Genomic DNA, 22,301 nt, shown 5'->3' on the forward strand with positions numbered 1-22,301 from the left:
GCAGCTGGATCAGAAGTGGAGCAGCCGGGATTTGAACCGGTGCCCATATGAGATGCTGGCACTGTGGGCTGGGGCTTTAACCCACTGTGCCACAGCACCGGCCCTGAGACATCTTTCATCTCTTGGTTTACTCCCCAAATGGCTGCAATAGCCAGGGTTGGGCCAGGCCAAAGTGAGGAGCCAGAAACTCCATCTGGGTTTTCCAGTGGGTGGCAGGGGGCCAAATACTCGGGCCCTCTTCTGCTGCCATCCCAAGCACATTAACAGGGAGTGGGATCAGAAGTGGAGCAGCTGGAACTCAAACCAGCGCCCATATGGGATACTGGCACTGCAGGCTGAGGCTTTATCCACTATGCCACAGCGCTGGCCCCAAATCCTTCCTCTTTCTTGCATTGCCACCAGCGCCCTCATCCAAGCTCAAAGCAGGTCCCTCATGGATAGACCGGCTTCCCCCTACACTGGTCACCCTGCATCCACGGGGATCCTCTGTCCCATCCTCCACACCTACAGCTCCAAATCAGGACCTCCCCTTTCAATAAAGGTGAACCTTGGGCAAAGCCTCCTGCTGAAGAGAGCTGGTCAAGCATTGAAGAAAAATTGCTCCTGTCACACACACACACACACACACACACACACACACACGGGATTCCAGAGAAGTTACCCAGACACTCCAGGCTGTGGTTGCCCTGGCGGCTTTTGCCAGCTGGAAAGAAGCGGCTGAGAGGCCCGGCTCGCTGCTGCTGGCTTTGCACGGTTAGAAACAAAAATCAGAGTCAGAAGCCCACCACCGGTGGAGGACTGAAACCTCTTGCCCCCACACACACTGGCCTTGGACCCCAAAAGACCACACCCCGTAAGTAAAGGTGAGCTGAGAGTAAAGCAGCCCTTACCTGAATGCGAGCCCAGCTCTAGTCGCCCAGGTGCCCCAGGTGTGAACTAAGGTGACCTTGGTTTGCCAAAGACACCTGGCAAAAGCAATGGAGAGTTCACTTTGGTGAATGACACAATCTCCCCATTTCAAATTATCCATGGGGGCCAGGTAAAGCCGCTGCCTGAAGTGTAGGCATCCCATAAAGGCACCGGTTCAAGTCTTGGCTGCTCCACTTCTGATCCAGCTCTCTGCTGTGGCCTGGGAAAGCAGTAGAAGATGGCCCAAGTCCTTGGGTCCCAGCACCCACATGGGAGACCCGGAAGAAGCTCCTAGCTTCTGGCTTCGGATCAGCCCAGCTCCAGCCATTGCAGCCATTTGGAGAGTGAACCAGCAGATGGAAGACACCCCCCGCCCAGCCCCTGCTGCCTTTCTGTAACTCTGACTTTCGAGTAAATAAATATTTTTTAAAAATCTGTACAAATAATTTCACAAGCACAATATTTTTTTTTTGACAGGCAGAGTGGACAGTGAGAGAGAGAGACAGAGAGAAAGGTCTTCCTTTGCCGTTGGTTCACCCTCCTGTGGCCGCCGCGGCCGATGCGCTGCGGCCAGCGCGCTGTGGCCGGCGCACCGCGCTGATCCGATGGCAGGAGCCAGGACAAGCACAATATTTAATATCCAAAAACAGCCCTACACATGAGGAGGCAGCATTCTTTGAGCTAAAAACCTCACATATAACAGTCAAACAGAGCTGGAGTACCTCCAGACTGTGAGACAAATTACACTTACCCTATGATTAAGAGGTCAGGGCACCTGCATCCCAGACAGGATTGCTGGTTCTAGTTGGGCTACTCCATTTCTGATCCAGATTCCTGCAAATGCACACATGGGGAGGCAGCAGTTGATGGCTCCAGAGCTTGGGTCCCTGCCCCGATGTGTAGACCTGGATGGAGTTCCAGCTGCCTGGCTTCAGCCTGACCCAGCCTCAGCTGCTGCAGGCATCTGGGATGTGAACCAGAGCATGGAAGGTCTCTCTCCCTCTCCCTCCCTGTCAATCTGCCTTTCGAGTAGATGTAAATAAATAAATAAATGTACATTAAAAAGCTTTTTCAAAGATTTATTTGAAAGGCAGGGTACAGAAAGGGAGGGAGGCACAGAAAGAGAGATCTTCCATTGGCTGGGTCACTCCCCAGATGGCCACAATGGCCTAGGCTGATCCAAGAAGAAGCCAGAAGCCCAGAACTCCATCCGGGTCTCCTACATAGGTGGCAGGGGCCCAAGGACGTGGGCCATCTTCCACTGCAAGCAGCAGCTTAACCCACTATGCCACAATGCTGGCCTCACATTTGAAAAAAGAAGAAGTTAAATGCCAAAATTAAACAAGTTAAAAGGAACTGGAAAATATAAAATTATGCAGCAGGTGTGGAAAAGGAATAAATAGGAAGTCTGTAACTAAAATTTCAAACAAAATCATAAACTGAGTGGATAGCCAAACAGCAGATTTGAGATGGGATAGATTCCCACCTCCACCTCCACTTCCAATCCAGCTTCCAGCTAACATGCCTGAGAAGGAAGCAGGTGATGCTTCGAGTACTGAGTTTTCTGGAGCCGGTGCTGTGGCGTACAGGGTAAAGCTGCTGCCTGCAGTGCCGGCATCCCATATGGGTGCTGGTTCGAGTCCTGGCTGCTCTACTTCCAATCCAGCTCTCTGCTATGGCCTGGGAAAGCAGTAGAAGATGGCCCAAGTCCTTGAGCCCCTGCACTCACATGGGAGACCCAGAGGAAGCTCCTGGCTCCTGGCTTTACATCGGTGTAGTTCCGGCCATTGCAGCCATCTGGGGAGTGAACCATCGGATGGAAGACCTCGCTCTCTGTGTCTCTGCCTCTCTCTAACTCTGCCTTTCAAATAAATAAAATAAATCTTAAAAAAAAAAGTACTGAGTTTCTGCCATCCACGTGGGAGAACCTTATGGAGTTCTTGGCTCCTGGCTTCAGCCTGGACTGGGCCTGTCTGTTGCTGGCATTTGGGAAGTAAACCAATGCATGGAAGATTATTTGTTTCTTTCTGCCTTTCACATAAATAAAAATGAATAAGTAAACTGCTCTTAAGTATAGGAAATGCAGAAGAAGAGATTACAGACATGAAAGTTACGATGAGAAGACCTTATGGGTGTGGCTAATTCTGGAAGGGGAGGAAGCAACACCAGAACAGAGACAATATTTTAAAACACAACAGTTGAGAGTTGTTCAGAATAGACGGAAAGTATCAGTCTATTTGAGAATTCAAATGGATCCAAGCAAAAGAAACAAAAAGAAATTTACCCTCATGATGAAAATGTAGAAAATCAAAGACAAGGGCAAATCATCAAAGCAGCCAGAGCGAAACGGTGGAGAACAGTCCTGGCTCTTTACCTCTGGTCCCTCACGTCTGCCACTCCCACTTCCTCAACTGAGGCCGAGATGCTGGGGCTGGGGCCTGCACGCCACTGTCCCCAGACCCCCTTGCCAGCTGACTTCCCGTTAGGTTCTACCAATGGGAAATGAACAGGCAGGAGAAGGAATTTCTTCCCTCTCCACTTCCTGTCGGCTCCATCTCACGTCCAGCACTGGCCCCCAGGGAGCCCCTCTCCTGAGGTCCAGGTCCAGCCCCAGCCGTGGGTCCTCCTCCATCACCCCAGGTTCTATGAACCCCACCTCTCCCCTTTTATCCTCCCAGGCCTGGGGGTGCTTAGCTGCTTCCTGTAATTACTGATATCCGGGGTAAACTCAGCATCTTCTTTTGCGGTCAGCCTTCCGACATCCATGTAAACAACCCCCTCTCTGGACTTGATCCCCTCTGTTTGAAAACCTTGGCATGGCTCCTGGTTTCCCGAGTGGACCCTCAAAGACACAGACCCCCCTTCCAGGACCCCCGGTTGGCAGAGGGCATCGTTGCCCCCGGTGCTTTGCTGCCAACGCCTGCGGGAGGCTGGCACTTTCCCTGCCCGCTGACATCAGCATTTGGCCAATGGCAGGGGAGGGCGAGCCAGGTCTGCGGCTTCTCAGCAAAAGCTTGCAGAACCAGCAAGGATCTTGCTGTTGCCCTCTGCCAGGAGCCTGGCAGTCCCAGGTGGAAGCTGCAGCTGACCCCCACACCGGCCAGGGGGAGGAGCCAGAATGAGCCCTGTTGCTGCCAGCCTTTGTTAGGAGTCGTCTGTGGGGCAGCACAATCTAGACGGAAACAGACTGGACCTGCTGGACGGTAGCTTGCGTGTACTGAAAGAAGTTAGCGTCGACTTAGAATGGTGTGCTCAGAGAAAATGCTCTTCAAGGCCAAAGACCCAAATCAGGTCAAGCATTCATCACAGAGCTTAAGACACCGCAGGGCGGGCGCTGTGGGGCAGTGGGTAAAGCTGCCACGTGCAGCGCCGGCATCCCATATGGGCGCCAGTGCGAGTCCCAGCTGCTCCACTTCCGATCCAGCTCTCTGCCATGGCCTGGGAAAGCAGTGGAAGATGGCCCAAGTCCTTGGGCCCCTACACCTGCCTGGGAAGACCCAGAAGAAGCTCCTGGCTCCTGGCTTCAGATCAGCCCAGCTCTGGCCGTTGTGGACATTTGGGGAGTGAACCAGCAGATGAAGACTCTCTCTCTCTCTCTCTCTCTCTCTCTCTCTCTCTCATCTCTTTGCCTCTCCTTCTCTCTGTAACTCTTTCAAATAAATAAATAAATCTTTAAAAATTAATTAATTTTTTTTTGACAGGCAGAGTGGACAGTGTGAGAGAGAGACAGAGAGAAAGGTCTTCCTTTGCCGTTGGTTCATCCTCCAATGGCCGCCGCGGCCGGCGCGCTGTGGCCGGCGCACCGCGCTGATCCGATGGCAGTAGCCAGGAGCCAGGTGCTTTTCCTGGTCTCCCATGGGGTGCAGGGCCCAAGCACTTGGGCCATCCTCCACTGCACTCCCTGGCCACAGCAGAGAGCTGGACTGGAAGAGGGGCCACCGGGACAGAATCCGGCGCCCCAACAGGGACTAGAACCCGGTGTGCCGGTGCCACAAGGTGGAGGATCAGCCTAGTGAGCCGTGGCGCCGGCCAAAAATTAATTAATTTTTTAAAAATGACACTGCTTGGGACGTTCACACCCATTGCAGAGTGCCTGGGTCTGATCCCACTCCACTTCCTCTCCGGCTTCCTGGCAGGCAGCAGGTGATGGCTCAGTCAGTTGGGTTCCTGCCACCCACATGTGAGACCCAGATAGAGGTCTAGGCTCCTGGCTTCACCCTGGCCCAGCCTTGGCAGTTATGGGCATTTAGAACCAGCAAGGAAACCTCTTTGTCTATCCTATGACTTTCAAATAAATATATAAATGAAAAAAATTCAAAAATATATTTTCAGGGGCCGGTGCTGTGGTGTAATGGGTAAAACCACCAACTGCAATGCATCCCATGTGGATGCCAGTTCAAGTCCTGGCTCTCCACTTCCAATCCAGCTCTCTGCTATGGTCTGGGAAAGCAGTGGAGGATGGCCCAAGTCCTTGGGCCCCTGCACCTGCGTGGGAGACCCAGAAGCTCCTGGCTCCTGGCTTCAGATCGGCACAGCTCTGGCTGTTGCGGCCAATTGGGGAGTGAACTAGTGGATGGAAGATCTCTCTCTCTGCCTCTACTTCTCTCTCTGTGTAACTCTGACACTCAAATAAATAAATAAATATTTAAATATATATATATTTCAGATACAAACTGAGAGAACATGCCACCTGCAGATCTTTACACACTTAAAGGAAACTCCCAGGGCTGGCCGGCGGGGGGGGGGGGGGGGGGGACAGCATTGAGGCATGGCAGGTAAAGATGCTTCCTGCAGTGCCAGCATCCCATATGGGGTCCTGTTCGAGTTCATGCTGCTCCACTTTTTTTTTTTTTTTTTTGACAGGCAGAGTTATACAGTGAGAGAGAGAGACAGAGAGAAAGGTCTTCCTTTCCGTTGGTTCACCCCCAAATGGCCACTATGGCCGGCACACTGCGCCGATCCAAAGCCAGGAGCCAGGTGCTTCCTCCTGGTCTCCCACGCGGGTGCAGGGCTCAAGGACTTGGGCCATCCTCCATTGCCTTCCCGGGCCACAGCAGAGAGCTGGACTGGAAGAGGGGCAACCGGGACAGAATCTGGCGCCCCAACCGGGACTAGAACCTGGGGTGCAGCGCCGTAGGCAGAGGATTAGCCTAGTGAGCCATGGCGCCAGCCTATGCTGCTCCACTTCTTATCCAGCTCTCTGCTATGGCCTGGGAAAGCAGCTGAGGATGGCCTAAGTCCTTGGGTCCCTTGTACCCACGTGGGAGACCCGGAAGAAGTTCCTGGTGTCGTCCTGGCCCTTGCAGCCATCTGGGAAGTGAACCAGAATGGAATATTCTCTCTCTTTGTGTCTCTCCCTCTTTCTCTCTGTAATTCTGCCTTTCAAATACATGAAATAAATCTTTGCAGATCATGTGTGATGGACGATCATGGATGGGGGAAGGCATGAAGAACACAGGGGTGAGGAACGCCTGGGTCAGCCAGCTACAGACACATGGGGGCCCAGGGGCAGTGTCTGGAGATCCTCGGACTGTTCCATTGAGAAAAGCACAATCGATTCTAAATGTTAGCAACCTATAAATGCACGTGGTAATTTCTAGGAAGAAAAGACATGAATAACAAAGAAAGAATACAGAACTTCCATATTGATAAAGAGGGAAAAAATGGAATGATAGAAAAGATTCAATCAGTTCAAAAGAATGCAACAAAGAGAGGAAGAAGGACATAGGGTAAGTCGGCCAACTGAAAGCACACAGTAAGAAAGCGTTTGTCAGCTCAGCTACATTGGTGATAACACCAGGGGTTATGGGCTGAGTGCTCCAGACAACAGGTAAAGATACTCAGCAGGATTTTTTAAGCAGCATAATACACCCCAACTCTATAACACTTTGGAAAGATACATTCAGGGGCCAGCATTGTGGCAGCTGGTTAAGACATTGTTCCCAATGCCCACACCGGAGTGTCAGTTCAAGTCCCTGTTGCTCTGTTTCTGATCCAGCTTCCTGCTAATGTGCCTGGGAAGGCAGCAGAAGATGGCCCGAGTATTTGGGCCCCTGCTATACCCATGTGGGAGATCGGGATGGAGTTCCCAGCTCCTGATTCCTCTGCCTGGCCCAGACCTGGCTGTTGCAGCCACTTGGGGCAGTGAACCAGGGGATGGGGGATCTTTCTCTCTCTGTGTCTCCCTCTCTGTGGCTCTGCTTTTCAAATAAATGAATGAATATTTCTTTTTTTTAAAGAAAAGATATATATATATATATATAATAAAGAGCTGATAAGTTGAAACGGAAGGCTGTACAGTAAGGTGGGCACTGACCAAACGGGTACTTTACAGCTGAGTTATCAGGCAACATAAAGGAGGCAATGGCAGAGTTGGCCGCAGCCATGGCACTGTGGCCCGGCAGGGCATGGCAAGGACAGCCCTGGGCGGCCACTGACTTGTAAGCAGAGAGGCAGGTTCAAGTTTTCCAAAACTACCGTGCAGGAAGGGACCAGGTGGGGCGAGGCAGGGAGCGGGGAAAGGAGCACCTGCTTAGGGCGCTGCAGGGTAAAGAAGTGGAGGACGTGAGACACTCGGAGTGAGATCTACACTGTCTGCTGATGCACCGGATGGGAAGGGTGTGAAAGGAGGGAAGGGAAGAAAACGAGGTTGCACCAGGCTTGTTTTAGCCAAGCAGTAAATGGCCACAGCCTGCATCTCAGCGAGGAGGACCGGAGGCAGCACGGTACTGAAGGGGCATCCTGTAAAGGGCCAATCAGGTGGGGACGGCCTATAGGTTGTGTTTGTTGGTTGGCTAAGAAAACTCAGCTCTCCCAGTGGGGGAAGTGTAGTACGAGTGTTAGACAATTCTGCTGAAAGACCTTAGGCAGCGACACCTGCAGCTGGTTCTGGATGTGTCCACTGTCTCGGCTCCCTTCCTGTCCCCCACAGGACAGATTCCGGGCCCCCTGCTAGCCTTTCCTGCTCACTTCCAGAGCCTTTTCCAGACTCACGGGATCTGGCCGGAAGACGCAGGAGCTCCTCACTTTTCAAGGAAGCAGCATTTGCAGAGGACACACCCCCAGATCTCTTAGCTCACCTCCGTACCCTCACTGGCTTGAACAGTAAGTCCGACCCTCCCATCCATCAGTAACCTCACCCAGCCGGTGCTGGCCCTCAGCTGGGCCCTGTGCATGAGCCGTTCCACAGGTGCTCCATAATCCTGTGAGTTAGATTTTTTTAAAAGATTTATTTATGGCCGGCGCCGCGGCTCAATAGGCTAATCCTCCGCCTTGTGGCGCCGGCACACCGGGTTCTAGTCCCGGTTGGGGCGCCGGATTCTGTCCCGGTTGCCCCTCTTCCAGGCCAGCTCTCTGCTATGGCCCAGGAGTGCAGTGGAGGATGGCCCAGGTGCTTGGGCCCTGCACCCCATGGGAGACCAGGAGAAGCACCTGGCTCCTGGCTTCGGATCAGCGTGATCCTTTCTCTCTGTCTCTCTCTCACTGTCCACTCTGCCTGTCAAAAAGAAAAAGAAAAAAAAAAGATGTATTTATGTATTTGAAAGTCAGAGTTACACAGAGAGAGAAGTAGAGGCAGAGAGAGAGAGACAGAGACAGAGAGAGAGAGGTCTTCCACCTGCTGGTTCACTCCCCAAACAGCTGCAACGGCCAGAGCTGCGCCGATCTGAAGCCAAGAACCAGGAGCTTCCTCCGGGTCTCCCACGTGGGTGTGTTAGGCAGGAAGTTAGGTATGAGCTTATGTGTGTGTGACAAAGGCCTCCGGAGAAGACTTCTACGTCCAGCATATGCATCTACATCTCAAAGTTATCCCGATAATGCTGCAGGGGCAGCCTAGTGTTCACATCCTGCCCTGCCTCCTTCTACCCGATGACCTGTCAGGTGGAGATCCCCGCCCCTTCTGCCTGACAAATCTTCCACAATCTCCCAGATGCAGCCCAGTATCTGCATTTCAAACACCCTGCTCCGGATCCCCATTCTCTAGGGGGTCCTGCTCACCCTTCCTCTGAACCCAGGATGGCGCCAGCTAGGCTTCCTCCAGTCTGATACCTTCAAGGAAAAACTCAGATAGGAGCTTCTTAGTATTTACAGCCATAAAATCCTTTGTTTCAGGAGGAGATATGTGAAGACAAAGACCCATCTCCTTAAAAACCCCCGGCCTCAACCGGACTGCGCGCTCAGCCCTCTGCCTCTCTGCTGAGCCGCCAGCCTGGTCTGGCCAGGTTTATTCTCTCCACTCAACCATGTAACCTCCACCACCACCACCCCAGTCTCTCCCCATCCATCCTTACGGATGTCTCTTCCCTAATAAACCTTGCTATTTTACCTCCCACTACTCTCTGTCTCATGCCTGAATTCCTTCTTGCGCAAAGACAAGAACCCTGCAATTTCTCCGGTAACAGGTGCACGGGCCCAAGGACTTGGATCATCTTCTACTGCTTTCCCAGACCATAGCAGAGAGCTGGTTTGGAAGTGGAGCAGCCGAGACTCGAACTGGCACCCATATGGGATGCTGGTGCTGCAGGCAGCCTTACCCGCCATGCCACAGTGCCAGCTCCAAGATTAACATTCATAAGAGACATTCTGGGCATGAGATAAGATGGCAGGCTTCCTTCCTGCCTGCCTGCCTTCGAGAGACAGAGACTGACAGAGATCCCATCCACTGGCTCATTCCTCAGACCAGGATTGAGCCAGGCCAACACTAGAACTCAATCCAGGCCTCCCACTCGTGCAGCAGGGACCCAACCACTTGAGCGGTCACCTCTGCCTCCCAGGTTCTGCACCCAGGCAATCAGATACAGGAGGCAGGCATCCCACATGGCATCCTTAACCACTGCACCAAGGTCACGACAGGCACTGCTGGGGCTCAGAACACAATGCCCAGAGGATGGCCTTGGCACGCTGGGACTTTGAACTGAAGCAGCTTGCAAGGCTTCCGGAGCAGTCTCTCTCTGACTTTCTGTTCCCTTCTCATTGCCTGCCTAAAGCCATTTATACAGACCTTCTTCCTCAAGCGGGTCGTAGAAGCTAGAACCCCTCTCCCCTAAAGACGACCGTAAAACCTAGAAATATTCCTCTAACTTGCCCTGCTTCTCTGGGTAAGAGTCAGCAATGGAGAACTTCTCTGCCTCCCTTGTCTGATCACAGATGCTAAGACCCTCATCCCGGAAGGGACCCTGCCTCGGGGAAGAAGCAATGACGCACAGCATAAAGAACTGGACCAGACAGGTCTTGCCAGGCCCTCCCTCGACCAGGACATCAGGTGAGAGCCTTGAGCCGGATCCCACGTCCGCACCATGGTCAGTCCTCACGGGACCCAGGCTCAGCAGTAGGCAGCAGCCTGAGGGCTCCTGACTTGAATGTATTCCTCAGGCTTTTCTCCCGTGCTGGTCCATTTGCTGCTGCCAGCAGCACCACACCACAGACAGGGCAATTTGCAAAGCATAGTGGTCTTTCCCAGCTCATGGCTCTGGGGGTGCAAGGTGGTGGCTTCTTGCTGGCAGAGTCCCGTGGTGGCACAGGGCTTCACACGGCAACAGCCAGGGAGTGTGTGTGTCTGTTCATGGCCCTGACTGATCCCACTCCCTCTTCCTTTCTTTCTTTCTTTTTTTTTTTTTTTTTGGTAGCCAGTCACTTTTTTAAAAAAGAAGATTATTGGCCGGTGCCGCAGCTCACTAGACTAATCCTCCGCCTGTGGCGCCGGCACCCTGGGTTCTAGTCCCGGTTGGGGCGCCGGATTCTGTCCCGGTTGCTCCTCTTCCAGTCCAGCTCTCTGCTGTATCCCAGGAGTGCAGTGAGGATGGCCCAAGTCCTTGGGCCCTGCACCCGCATGGGAGACCAGGAGGAAGCACCTGGCTCCTGGCTACGGATCAGTGCAGCACGCCGGCTGTAGCGGCCATTTGAGGAGTGAACCAATGGAAAAAAGGAAGACCTTTCTCTCTCTCTCTCTCTCTCTCTCTCTCACTGTCTAACTCTGCCTGTCAATAAATAAATAAATAAATAAATAAAAAGAAGATTATTTATTTGAAAGGCAGAGTGACAGAGAAAGAGGGAGAATCTTCTATTTACTGGTTTATTCCCCCAAATGGCTCCAACAGCTGGGGTAGGCCAGGCTGAAGCCGGGAGCCAGGAGCTTCATCCGGGTCTCCCACATGGGTGGTAGAGATTCGGTACTTGAACCATCATCTGCTGTTTTCCAGGCACTTTAGCAGGGAACTGGATCAGAAGTGAAGCAGCTGAATTTGAACTGGCACCATATAGGATGACAGCACTGCAGGCAGCGGCTTTTCCCGCTACTCCACAGTGCCGGCCCCACCAGCTGCTCCACTTTTGATCCAGCTCCCTGCTAATGGCCTGGGAAGACAGAGGATGATGGTCCAAGTGCTTGGACCACTGCACCGCTGTGGGGAGACCCAGAAGAAGCTTCAGATCTGCCCAGCTCCGGCCGTTGCGTCTTTTGGGGGGTGAACCAGTATATGGAAGACCTCTCTCTCTCTCTCTCTCTCTCTCTCTCTCTGTAACTTCCCTCTCTCAAATAAATGAATACATCTTTAAAAAAAATACTATTGCTCCATAAGCAGTCAGAAGCTACATCTATCTTGCTCCCGTGGCTCCCCTGGAACCTAACACAGCGCCTGGAACTAGGCACTCACTCAACAAGTATGTCTGGCCTGTGACAGACAGAGCATGCCAGCTTGCACGGGTGGGAAGCAGGCCCTCCAGAACAGACATGCTCCAGTCAGGGCCTCTGCCCAAGGGACTATTCAGTCACCTTGCCTGGGGCCTCTTAAGTCTCTGAAAAGCTTTGAGCCAGGAAACCGGACAACATTCTTTCCCAGGAAGCTTGGGATAGTGTGGGAAGGAGAAAGATATCACACACTTCCTCCCCTGCTGGCCACCCAAACGGCTTGTGAAATCCTGGGCCCGGGGGAATCCGATGTTCCTTTAAAGATGGCAGAGCGCTGTCATTCTGCTCCGAAATGCTTACTCCCACTCCTCGTCCTCACAGGGCCTCCTGTCTCGGGATCTGCTGGATCTCAGTGTCCTCGTCCTGAACTCCAACAGTGGCTGTCCAGACTTCCAAACTGGAAGACCTAGTCCTAGTCGGCTTACCCAAGTTGGTGGCAGATGGCCTGCGTGGCGAGGTCTTCCTTTTCCTCTCTTTAAATGTGTTATCTGAGAGGCAGAAGAGAAAGAGGGAGACAGAGAGAGCGAGTTCCCCTACACGGCTTCATTCCCCAATTGCTCACAACCGCCAAGACTGGGCCAGGAGAAGCTAGGAGCCGGGAACTCCGTCCAGGTCTCCCACACACAAGTGGCAGGACCCACTGCTACCTCTCAGGGTGCATCAGGAGGAAGCTGGAGTCAGGCGCTGGAGCGGGAACTTGAGCCCCAGGTGGGGTGCAGGCATCTTAACCACTATGCTAAGCGCCCGGCCTCTCTCCCCGACGCCTTCCTTAAGGGCAGTTTTCTCAGTCCTACCTGGGTAACTTGGGCCTAGGGACACCCACACCCCACTCTCCAGAATCCTCGTTTTGGTGCTCACTGCCTGAGACCAGGCTGGGGGAGCGCTGGAGCCGCCTTGGCCGGCACCACCTCCCTGGAGGTGGCATCCATGGTCCTGGCCGCCACTACCACCTCATCCCCTCCTCTTATCAAAGCCACCAGTATTCAACCGCTGGTAGACCTCAGCTCTAACCACCAGAGCCCCGTGAAGTTTCCACTCTGCCACCTCACAAGGAGGGTGAAATTTCAATATAGGAAGCTTTGGGGGACACTAAAACCACAACCAAACCACAGCACTTGGCACCCTGTCTTTCATGAGCGGTATGTGTGCTGGGATCCTTATGATGAGTGAGAAAAGGGATCACACCTACATCACATCCCCGTCAGTTTACAAATAAGAAAAGTATGGGGGCCGGCACTGTGGCGTAGCGGGTAAAGCCGCCGCCTGCACTGCCGGCATCCCGTATGGGCACCGATTCAAGTCCCGGCTGCCTCACTTCCAATCCAGCTCTCTGCTATGGCCTGGGAAAGCAGTAGAAGATGGCCCAAGTCCTTGGGCCCCTGCACCTGCGTGGGAGACCCGGAGGGAGCTCCTGGCTCCTGGCTTCAGATCGGCACAGCTCAGCCATTGCGGCCAATTGGGGAGTGAACTAGCGGATGGAAGACCTCTCTCTCTCTCTCTCTGCTTCTTTCTCTCTCTGTGTAACTCTTACAACTAAATAAATAGATCTTTTAAAGAAAGAGAAAAGCATGGCTTAGGAGTTGGCATGTGGTATAGGATGCCCCCACCCCATGTCGGAGTGCCTGGTTCAAGTCCCAGTTTCTACACTGCTGGTCCAACTTGCACACCCTGGAAGGCAGCAGAAGTTGGCTCAAGTACTCAAGTACTTGGTTCCAGGTCCCCCAGATTGAGTTTCTGGCTCCTGGCTTCAGCCTGACTGAGTCCTGGTTGTTGTGGGCATTTGGGGAGTGAAGCAGCAGATGGGGGATCTCTGTCTGCCTCCCTCTTTTTCTCTCTCTGTCTCTCTGCCTTTCAAATAAAAAATGAAAATAAATAAATCAAAAAATAAAATTATGGCCTAGAGCAAGTTAAAAGTCATAAGGACCAGGACTGCATATGAATGTAGGTCCGCTGATGCCAAAGTCCAGAATCTTCCCAGCACCCAATTCCTTTTTTTTTTTTTAAGATTTATTTATTTTACTTGAAAATCACAGTTACACAAAAAGAGAAAGAGAGCCAGAGAGAGAGAGAGAGAGAAGTCTTCCATCCACTGGTTCACTCCCCAATTGGCTATCAACGGCTAGAGTTGTGCTGATCCGAAGCCAGGAGCCAGGAGCTCCCTCTGGGTCTCCCACGTGGGTGCAGGGGCCCAAGGACTTGGGCCATCTTCTACTGCTTTCCCAGGCCATAGCAGAGAGCTGGATCGGAAGTGGAGCAGCCGGGACTCGAACCGGTGCCCATATGGGATGCCGGCACTGCAGGCAGCAGCCTTACCTGCTACACCACAGCGTTGGCCCCCCATTTCTTTTTTTTTTTTTCTTACGATTTATTTATTTGAAACACAGAGATAAGAGAGAGGTAGAGACAGAGAGAGGTCTTCCATCCACTTGTTCACTCCCCAAATGGCCACAGCAGCTGGAGCTGGGTTGATCTGAAGCCAGGTGTTAGGAGCTTCTTCCATGTCCCCCACGTGCGTGCAGGGGCCTAAGGACAGACTTGGCCATCCTCTGCTGCTTTCCCACACGCATTAGCAGGGAGCTGGATAGAAAGTAGAGCAGCCAGGACAGGAACTGGTGCCCATATGGGATGCCAGCGCTGCAGTCCAGGGCTTTAACCTGCTACACCACAGCGCCGGTCCCAGCACCCAATTCTTTAATTAGAGGGAATCCACCCATTGCAAACTTCCTGGTGCCTGCCTTTTCACAGATGTGGGGGAGGGCACAGTCTAGAAAGCCATGGCCTTGCCATCAACCTGCTTCCATCCTCAAGGTTTCGGGTCCGTAGCCCAGCACGACAGGGTGGACAGGAGAGGCCTCACCGCCCAGCTTGCAGGGCTGGCTAGTGGGCACGCCATTAGCACCTTCAGGATCCACTTCAGCCTTCAAATCAGGGTCGCGTATGTCCATGGGCGGTGTCTGAGTCTTTTCTGCCGGGGGGTGAGTGCGGAGGGTGCCGGGCTAACAGTTGGTGAGCTGTGGAGCTCCTTGCTGGCCACTTGTTCAGTCTGCTTCACGGTCCAGCCCTGCCTCTGCCCAGTCCCGCCTCCTCCCCTTCTGCTCTCCTAACCCCATCTCAGCATCTGCTTCCCAGAGGACCTGCCTGCAGTAACAAAGCAGTCAGCAAGTCTGAGTGAGCTTCCCTCCGGTACACGGGGGTGGGCTGACCCAGGGACAAGGGCGTGTGTCCCCAGCAGGCAGGGGAGAGGCTAACCTGGCACACACCCTTGTGCACCCCTGCCACTGGGCCCAACAAGGATGAAGGGGTGCTTTGAGGACCACGTGAGGACCCACGTGTGGCCTGGTTCTTGGAGGACGCAGAGCAAGTTGGGGGTGGGGAAGCTGCTGCCCTGTAGGTCTGGAGGGAGGGAGGAATGGGGCGTGGCAGTGCCAAGCGGTGAGGGTGAGGGTGTGTGAGGGTGACGGGGGGGGGGGGGGGGTGTGTCTGTCTGGCTGTCCTGGGTGGGGCTGGGTAAATGTTTAGGTACAGGCGGCGGCTATCACGTGGCCTGGTTGAGGGTTTGGGATGAGGCCAGGTAAGCGGGCTGTGTCAGACACATCTACTCGCTGGCCCAGAAGGTGGAACCGAGCCATGGCAGAAGGCACACAGGACAGAGGACTCATTTCAGAGGACTTCCAAGGCTTCCTGGAGCCAAGGCCCAGGGCAGGGAGGGCTATGGCCCTGGCTCAGCTCCTTGGCAGGACAGAGAAGGGGTGAGGGGCCGGCTGGGTGGACCTGTAAGTGAGAGTCATTGGCCCCAAGACCAGGACCTGTGCAAAGCGGCCGCCCGGGGGGACTGAGGCGGGGACTTCAGCACCCTGACCTCCTCCTCAGGTAAGTGGGAGTCCCCCAGGTGACCTCCTGGCCTGCCCTTGAGCCGGACAGGGGCCAACTTCCTGCTTCCCCTGCAGGACAGGAGGACGCTGGTGCAGGCGGAGGCCCCACCCAGCAGCCCCTGGCCCATCCTCAGCCCTCGGCCTTGTCTTAAGCCACTGCATCTGTGAAATCATCCACTCTACCACAAGCGCACAATTATTATAATTTAAAATGTCTGTCTACCCCGAGATGCTTATGGCTGAAAAATGATGTCTGGACCTGGCTTTCAGGAGGAAGAAAGAAGCCCCAAGGTCTGTGTGCAGGCCTGCATGGGGCAGGAGGTGTGCTTCCATAGACTAGCAATCAGATCATGAGGAAAGAAAACAGAAGGCACGCTCTGAAGCCCCGTGTTACAGGTGCTTCCCGATGTGCAAGCTGGTGGCTTGGTTCTTTTTTTTTTTTTTTTTTTTTAATTTATTTATTTGAATGACAGAGTATCGAGAGAGGGAAAGACAGAGAGAGACACACACACACACACATACACACACACACACACACACACACACAGAGAAAGCATCTTTTATCCCCTGGTTCACTCCCCAAATGGCCACAACAGCCAGGGCTGGGCCAGGCTGAAGCCAGGAGCCAGGAACTCTAACCTGGGCTCCCAAGTGGGTGGCAGGGGCCCATGTACTTAGGCCACTGCTGCTGCCTTTCCAGGTGCATTAGCAGGAACCTGAATCAGAAGTAGAGCAACCAGGACTGAAACTCGAATTCTGATAGGAGATGCAGGTGTTGCAAGCAGCAGCTTAACCCACTGCACAGCTTGGGTATGTGTGTGTGTGTGTTTGTCTGTGTGTGTGTTTTAAGATTTACTTATGGCCAGCGCCGTGGCTCACTAGGCTAATCCTCCACCTTGCGGCACCGGCACACCGGGCTCTAGTCCCAGTCGGGGCGCCGGATTCTGTCCCGGTTGCCCCTCTTCCAGGCCAGCTCTCTGCTGTGGCCCGGGAGTGCAGTGGAGGATGGCCCAAGTCCTTGGGTCCTGCACCCGCATGGGAAACCAGGAAAAGCACCTGGCTCCTGCCTTCGGATCAGCGCGGTGCACCGGCTGCAGCGCGCCATCTGCAGCGGCCATTTGAGGGTGAACCAACGGTAAAGGAAGACCTTTCTCTCTGTCTCTCTCTCTCACTGTCCACTCTGCCTGCCAAAAAAAAAAAAAAAAAAAAGATTTACTTATTTATTTGAAAGGCAGAATGACAAAGTAGAGAGGTCTTCCATCTACTGGTTCACTCCCCAAATGGCTGCAACAGTCAGGACTGGGACAGGCCAAACCCAGGAGCCTGGTACTCCATACAGGTCTCCCACATGGATGGCAGGGGCCCAAGGACTTGGGCCATGTTCTGCTGCTCTCCCAGAATCATTAGCAGAGAGCTGGATCAGAATCAGAAGCAGAGCAGCTGGGATTCCAACCGGTGCTCCAATATGGGATGCCAGCATCACGGCCAGTGGCTTAACCCACTGCACCCCAACAGCCTGGTTCTTGAAAGATCTCTGAGGAGCCAGCACTGTGGTGTAGTGAGTAAAGCCTACGCCTGCAGTGCCAGCATCCCATATGCATGCTGTTTTGAGACCCAGCTGCTCCACTTCCAATCCAGCTCTCTGCTAAGGCCTGGGAAAGCAGTAGAAGATGGCCCAAGTCCTTAGGCCCCTGCACCCACAGGGGAGACCCGGTGGAAGCTCCTGGCTCCTGGCTTTGGATTGGCGCCGTTCCAGCCATTGTGGCCAATTGGGGAATGAACCAGCGGATGAAGACCTCTCTCTCTCTCTGCCTCTCCTTCTCTCTCTGTGTAACTCTGATTTTCAAAGTAAATAAATAAATCTTTAAAAAAAAAAAAAAGATCTCTGAGTGGTGCGCAGTTACTGGGTAAAAGGCTCAAGGACCCCACAGTGAGACAGGTGGACAGGAAACATCTAGCCCCAATATCTCCTTTCAGGCTAAAAATCATGCACAGTAGTTAAGACAGGGGATGGGACGCTGGTGTCCGTGACAAAACACCTGGATTCCGGTCCTGGCTCTGCTTCCAGCAACAGCTTCCTGGTAATGCATGTTAGGAGGCAGCAGAAGACGGCTCGGGTACTTTGGTCCCTGCCCGCAACATAGGAGGGTCCTAGCTTGGCTGATCCAGGCTTGGCTGTTTCGGGTGTCTGGGGAAGTGAATCGGTGCATGGAAGATCTATCTGTCTCTGTCTCTCTACCTTTCATATAAAACAAAAATAAAAACAAATAAATTCCTCTAGCAACAAATGAGATGAGCAGTCAGAGGACCTGGTGGTGATGCCCATTCAGACAGCACAACACAGAGCATGGATGCCCCCTCAGGCCTCAGGGATGTGGTGCAGCGGAAAGTCGGCTAGTGGGCACAGAAAGAAAAATAATATAGAGCACCAAGTGCCAGCAGTCACAGCCAATGCCATTGTCCCTCCTTTTTTTTTTTTAAGATTTTTATTTATTTATTTGACAGGTAGAGTTACAGACAGCGAGAGAGATTCCTTCCATTGGTTCACCCCCCAAATGGCTGCCACAGCTGGAGCTGTGCCGATCTGAAGCCAGGAGCCAGGTGCTTCTCCTGGTCTCCCGTGGGGTGCAGGGCCCAAGGACTTGGGCCATCCTCCACTGCCCTCCCGGGCCACAGCAGAGAGCTGGCTTGGAAGAGGAGCAGCCGGGACAGAATCCGGCGCCCATATGGGATGCCGGCTCCGCAGGCCGAGAATTAACCAAGTGAGCCACGGCGCTGAGCCTGCCATTGTCCCTCCTTAGAGAGCTGACGAGAAGGCGAGCAGCGAATGACCCCTCTTGGGCATGGCTGGACACAGTCTCAAGTCCAAGTCACATGTAGTGTTCATAGTTTCAAAGGACAAGAATTAAAATACAGAGGTGTCTTTCCGGCAGTGAGGACCTACCCAGGCCTCTCGCAAAGGATCTCCTCCATCCCTCTCCAGAAGAGGAGAAGAGGAAACACAAGAAGAAGCGCCTGGTGCAGAGCCCCAGTTCCTACTTCATGGATGTGCAGTGTCCAGGGTGCTGCCCAGTCACCATGGTTCTCAGCCACGCCCAAACGCAAGTTTCGTGTGTTGGCTGCTCCACTGTCCTCTAGCAGCCTACAGGAGGAAAAGGCTTCCGGAAGGATGTCCCCTCAGAGGGAAGCAGCACTGAGAGCACCAGGTGGGAAACTTCCCCATAAACACATTTTGGATTAAAAAAAAAGGGGGGGGGGCCTGGAGGAGAGGGAGGGCTGCACGGCCGTGCATAAGAACAGCACTGGGTGGTAGAGACGGGCACGTGACGGGCTTTTACCTTCTCTCCTCTCAGCATGGGCGTCATGGCACAGCAGGTTAAGCCACTGCCCCTATCCCATACCAGAGTGCCTGGGAGAGAGTCACACCTCTGCTTCCGATTCCAGCCTCCTGCTAATGCGCACCCCTGGAGGCAGCAGATGATGCCTCAAGTCCTTGGGTCCCTGCCACCCAGGTAGGAGACCTGGATGGAGTTCCTGACTTCTGGGCTTGCTCTGGCTCAGACCCGACTGTAGCCAGCATTTGGGAAGTGAACCAGCAGATGGAAGGTCTCCTCTGTCTCTTCCTCTATCCATCGCTCTGAAAATAAAAAATACTTTTAAAAAATAAAACAGGGGTCAGCACTGTGGCATAGTGTGTAAAGCCACTGCCTGCTGTGCCAGCATCCCATATGGGCACCAGTTTGAGTCCCGGCTGCTCCTCTTCCCATCCAGCTCTCTGCTATGGCCTGGGAGAGCAGTGGAGGATGGCCCAAGGCCTTGGGCCCCTGCACCCACGTGGGAGACCAGGAGGAAGCACCTGGCTCCTGGCTTCAGATCAGTGCAGTTCTAGGCATTGCAGCCAATTGAGAAGTGAACCAGCGGATGGAAGACCTCTCTCTCAGCCTCTCCTTCTCTCTCTGTGTAACTCTGACTTTCAAATAAATAAATAAATCTTAAAAAAAAAAAAAAAAAGCAATCCAGGCACAGTCCTTGTTTTTAAAAAAAAGGCACCGTTTCCCAGCAGCTCCTGGACAACACTGGATGCGATCATCCAAGCTCATTTGCTTACACAGATTTTCTTTGTTTTAAAAACATTTTTAGGGGCTGGCGCTGTGGTGTAGCAGGTAAAGCTGCCACCTCCAGTGTTGGCATCCATATGGGTGCTGGTTCGAGTCCCAGCTGCTCCACTTTCAATCCAGCTCTCTGCTGTGGCCTGGGACAGCAGAAGATGACCCAAGTCCTTGGGCCCCTGCACCCACGTGCAAGATCTGGAAGAAGCTCCTAGCTCCTGACTCCTGACTCCAGATGGGCTCAGCTCCAGCCATTGCAGCTATTTGGGAAATGAACCAGCAGATGGAAGACCTCTCTCTCTCTCTCTCTCTCTCTCTCTCTCTCTCAATCTCTCTCTCTGCTTCTCCTTCTCTCTGTGTGTAACTCTGTCAAATAAATAAACAAATCTTTAAAAAAAAATTCTCAGATGTGGTAAAATATACATAATGAGACAAAACTCCCATGATGCAAAGGCAGGACCCAGTCTCTCATTGTCTCCCTAAGCCCCAGGTATCCTTTACCTGTCCTTTATCAAAGGGAATCCCTGAATTGAGAGACTGGCACAGCTGGCCCTACAGGGTTCTAATCACCAGACCCAAGAAGTCCTCTGCCTCTCCTACAAATCAAACCCTGCTGGCCAGTGCTGTCCGGAGGGGCTTCAGTAGGGGAATTCCAGGTCTGGGGCAGAGGGAACCACCACTTCCATGTAGTGCCCAGACCAGCGGGAGCCCACCCGGCCATCAGAAATTCCCTAACATGCACGGCCTCACCGACCAATCAACGGAAGGGCACAAGCACCGCTGACCAACCAGGAACTAGGACACAAGCTGACCACGCGCCTCTTAGCCCGTTTTGATCTACAGGAAACTTCACCCCGGACTCCTCGGGGAGCCCAGGAATTAAGCAATAGCCGCCCAGCTCCTCGCTCTGTGCTTTGCAATAAACAGATGCATTCTTCGCAATGTCGGTGACTGGCTTGCTGCATGTCGGGTGAGTGGACCCAGGTTTGAGGCTTCAATGGCAACACTTACAAATAGTTTGGGGAGTTGTTCAGCAACAGTAAGCATTTTAAGCGTGCCGTGCCGTCTAGTGGGTGTTAAGCATGTTCCCACGCCGTGCAGGGGGATAGTCTTCTCCCACCCTCTACACTCAAGCCCCTGTCCCACCTCCACCTGTCCACAGATGGCTGCACCCAAGGGACAGGAGCACAGTACTCTGGAGTCCAGAGCTGGCTACCCTGTTACCACTTGAGATGGCAGTGCCTCCTGGACGTGGCTGGGGGCTGCCTAAGTACCTGGGGACCCATGAATAGGCCTGCTTAGCTTCTTGGACTTCCGGGGCGGGCAGGCTTCACACTGGAGTCCAGGCTGGCTCCTGCAGGTCTGAGCTCTCCCGCCCCAGGGCAGGCACCTGAACAAGTCCTGGCAGCTCTCAGCCTCCACCCCCACCTGCTGCCTGGGGCGGCCAGGGTCACCGCTGGAGGGAGGAGGGGACAGCAGGGGGTGGTGACCAAACGCTCCTCCCCAGCTCTGGTGACTCAGGGAGGGCAGCCTATGTCCTGGAGTCCACTTTCACCCCAAGGTGTGAGGTCAGGGGAGCCTGGGGCAGGGTCCTACTTGCCCTGACCACAGTCAGCCACAGTGGCTCCTCTGTGACATGGCACTCGGGTGAAGAAGAATCTTGCAGGTGCCGGCAGGTGCCAGGTGGGCCAGGGAGTTACAGGCAGCCTGCTCTCTGCAAGGTCTAGGATCCTCTGATGCTACAACGCCCTATGCCCCTCCCTCAGACCGGGGCCTGGCCCAGCTCCAGAAAGAGGAGTGAAGGGCGGGCGGGGACACACAGCTGTCAAGTCCCTGTGACCTGGTTATGCCTTTTAATCCTCCGTGCCTAGCGATTTGTCCGGTTTTACAAATGAAGACTCCAAGGCTGGGAAAGGTCACGGGGAAGTTACCGACCTGGGATTTAGAGCCACGGCCGCCTGCCCCCATTCTCCTCCTCCCAGCTAGAAAACAGCCGTGGAACTGCTTTTACACAAGAGTCAGGCCCAGAGAAGAGGAGGGGTGATGCCTCTGGCCGGGCTGTGAGTGAAGCTAACATCACAATGCAGCCTCACAGGAGAGGCCCCACGTGGATCACGGAGGTGGGCACAGGAGTCCCACAAAAAATGAGACCCCCAAGAAGGGTGCGATGATGGAAGCCTACCAGGAGGCTCCAAAACATTCATGTTCTTATGAACAAGCCAGGCCTGGATTTCAAAACTGCTTGCAGCCAAACATCTTTTAATTTATTTTTCCCATGCACTTTTGGAAGTCTCCTCTTATTTAGTGTCCTGGACTTCTGGGCTGGGGCAGTGGCGGGGCTGGGGGGGGGGGGTATGCACATGTCATAGGTGGGGAAGGGGAGGGACTGGACGACTGGACAGTGAATAACGGTGGTCTTGCTAAAGTGGTCTGCAGCAGCCCTCAGAACAGGTGACTGTCGTCTGGCCGTGGCACCAACCTCCGGGCTTCTCCCCTGGGATTGGCGGCGTTGAGTGCAGGGAGGGTAGGCATGGCGACTGAGCTGCTCTTGATGGAGCTTTAGGCAGGGGAGGGAAGTTCTGAGCAAGCTGGGGCCAGCACCTGCTGTGCCCCAAGTGGCCTCAGTTCAAAGTAATCAGTGAGCCAAGGCAGCTTATTTGGGGGTAGCATTTCCTGAATTCCTTCAAGGCACTGTGCAAATCTGAACGGGCCCTGGAGCGGCTGTGT

At 53.7% G+C, this 22,301-nt stretch overlaps 1 long non-coding RNA gene and 1 pseudogene across 2 annotated transcripts in view; one reads left to right on the plus strand and one right to left on the minus strand.

Annotated features, from left to right (window-relative positions):
- LOC138850221 (uncharacterized) overlaps nt 1-22,301 on the minus strand; it is a 105,992-nt gene that overhangs the window by 80,101 nt on the left and 3,590 nt on the right. Inside the window, exon 2 of one of the 2 annotated variants that reach the window (XR_011389917.2) lies at nt 1,661-1,743. The exons of the other annotated variant lie outside the window; for it this stretch is intronic. This is a non-coding gene — a long non-coding RNA (uncharacterized LOC138850221). The remainder of the gene's footprint in view (nt 1-1,660; nt 1,744-22,301) is intronic. 2 annotated transcript variants of the gene reach the window in all.
- Nucleotides 17,813-18,954, plus strand: LOC108176554 (small ribosomal subunit protein eS27 pseudogene; annotated as a pseudogene).

This window comes from Oryctolagus cuniculus, chromosome 6 (genome assembly GCF_051225735.1).
Source record: "Oryctolagus cuniculus isolate XC-2025 breed Fujian yellow rabbit chromosome 6, ASM5122573v1, whole genome shotgun sequence".
Classification (NCBI taxonomy): Eukaryota; Metazoa; Chordata; class Mammalia; order Lagomorpha; family Leporidae; genus Oryctolagus; species Oryctolagus cuniculus.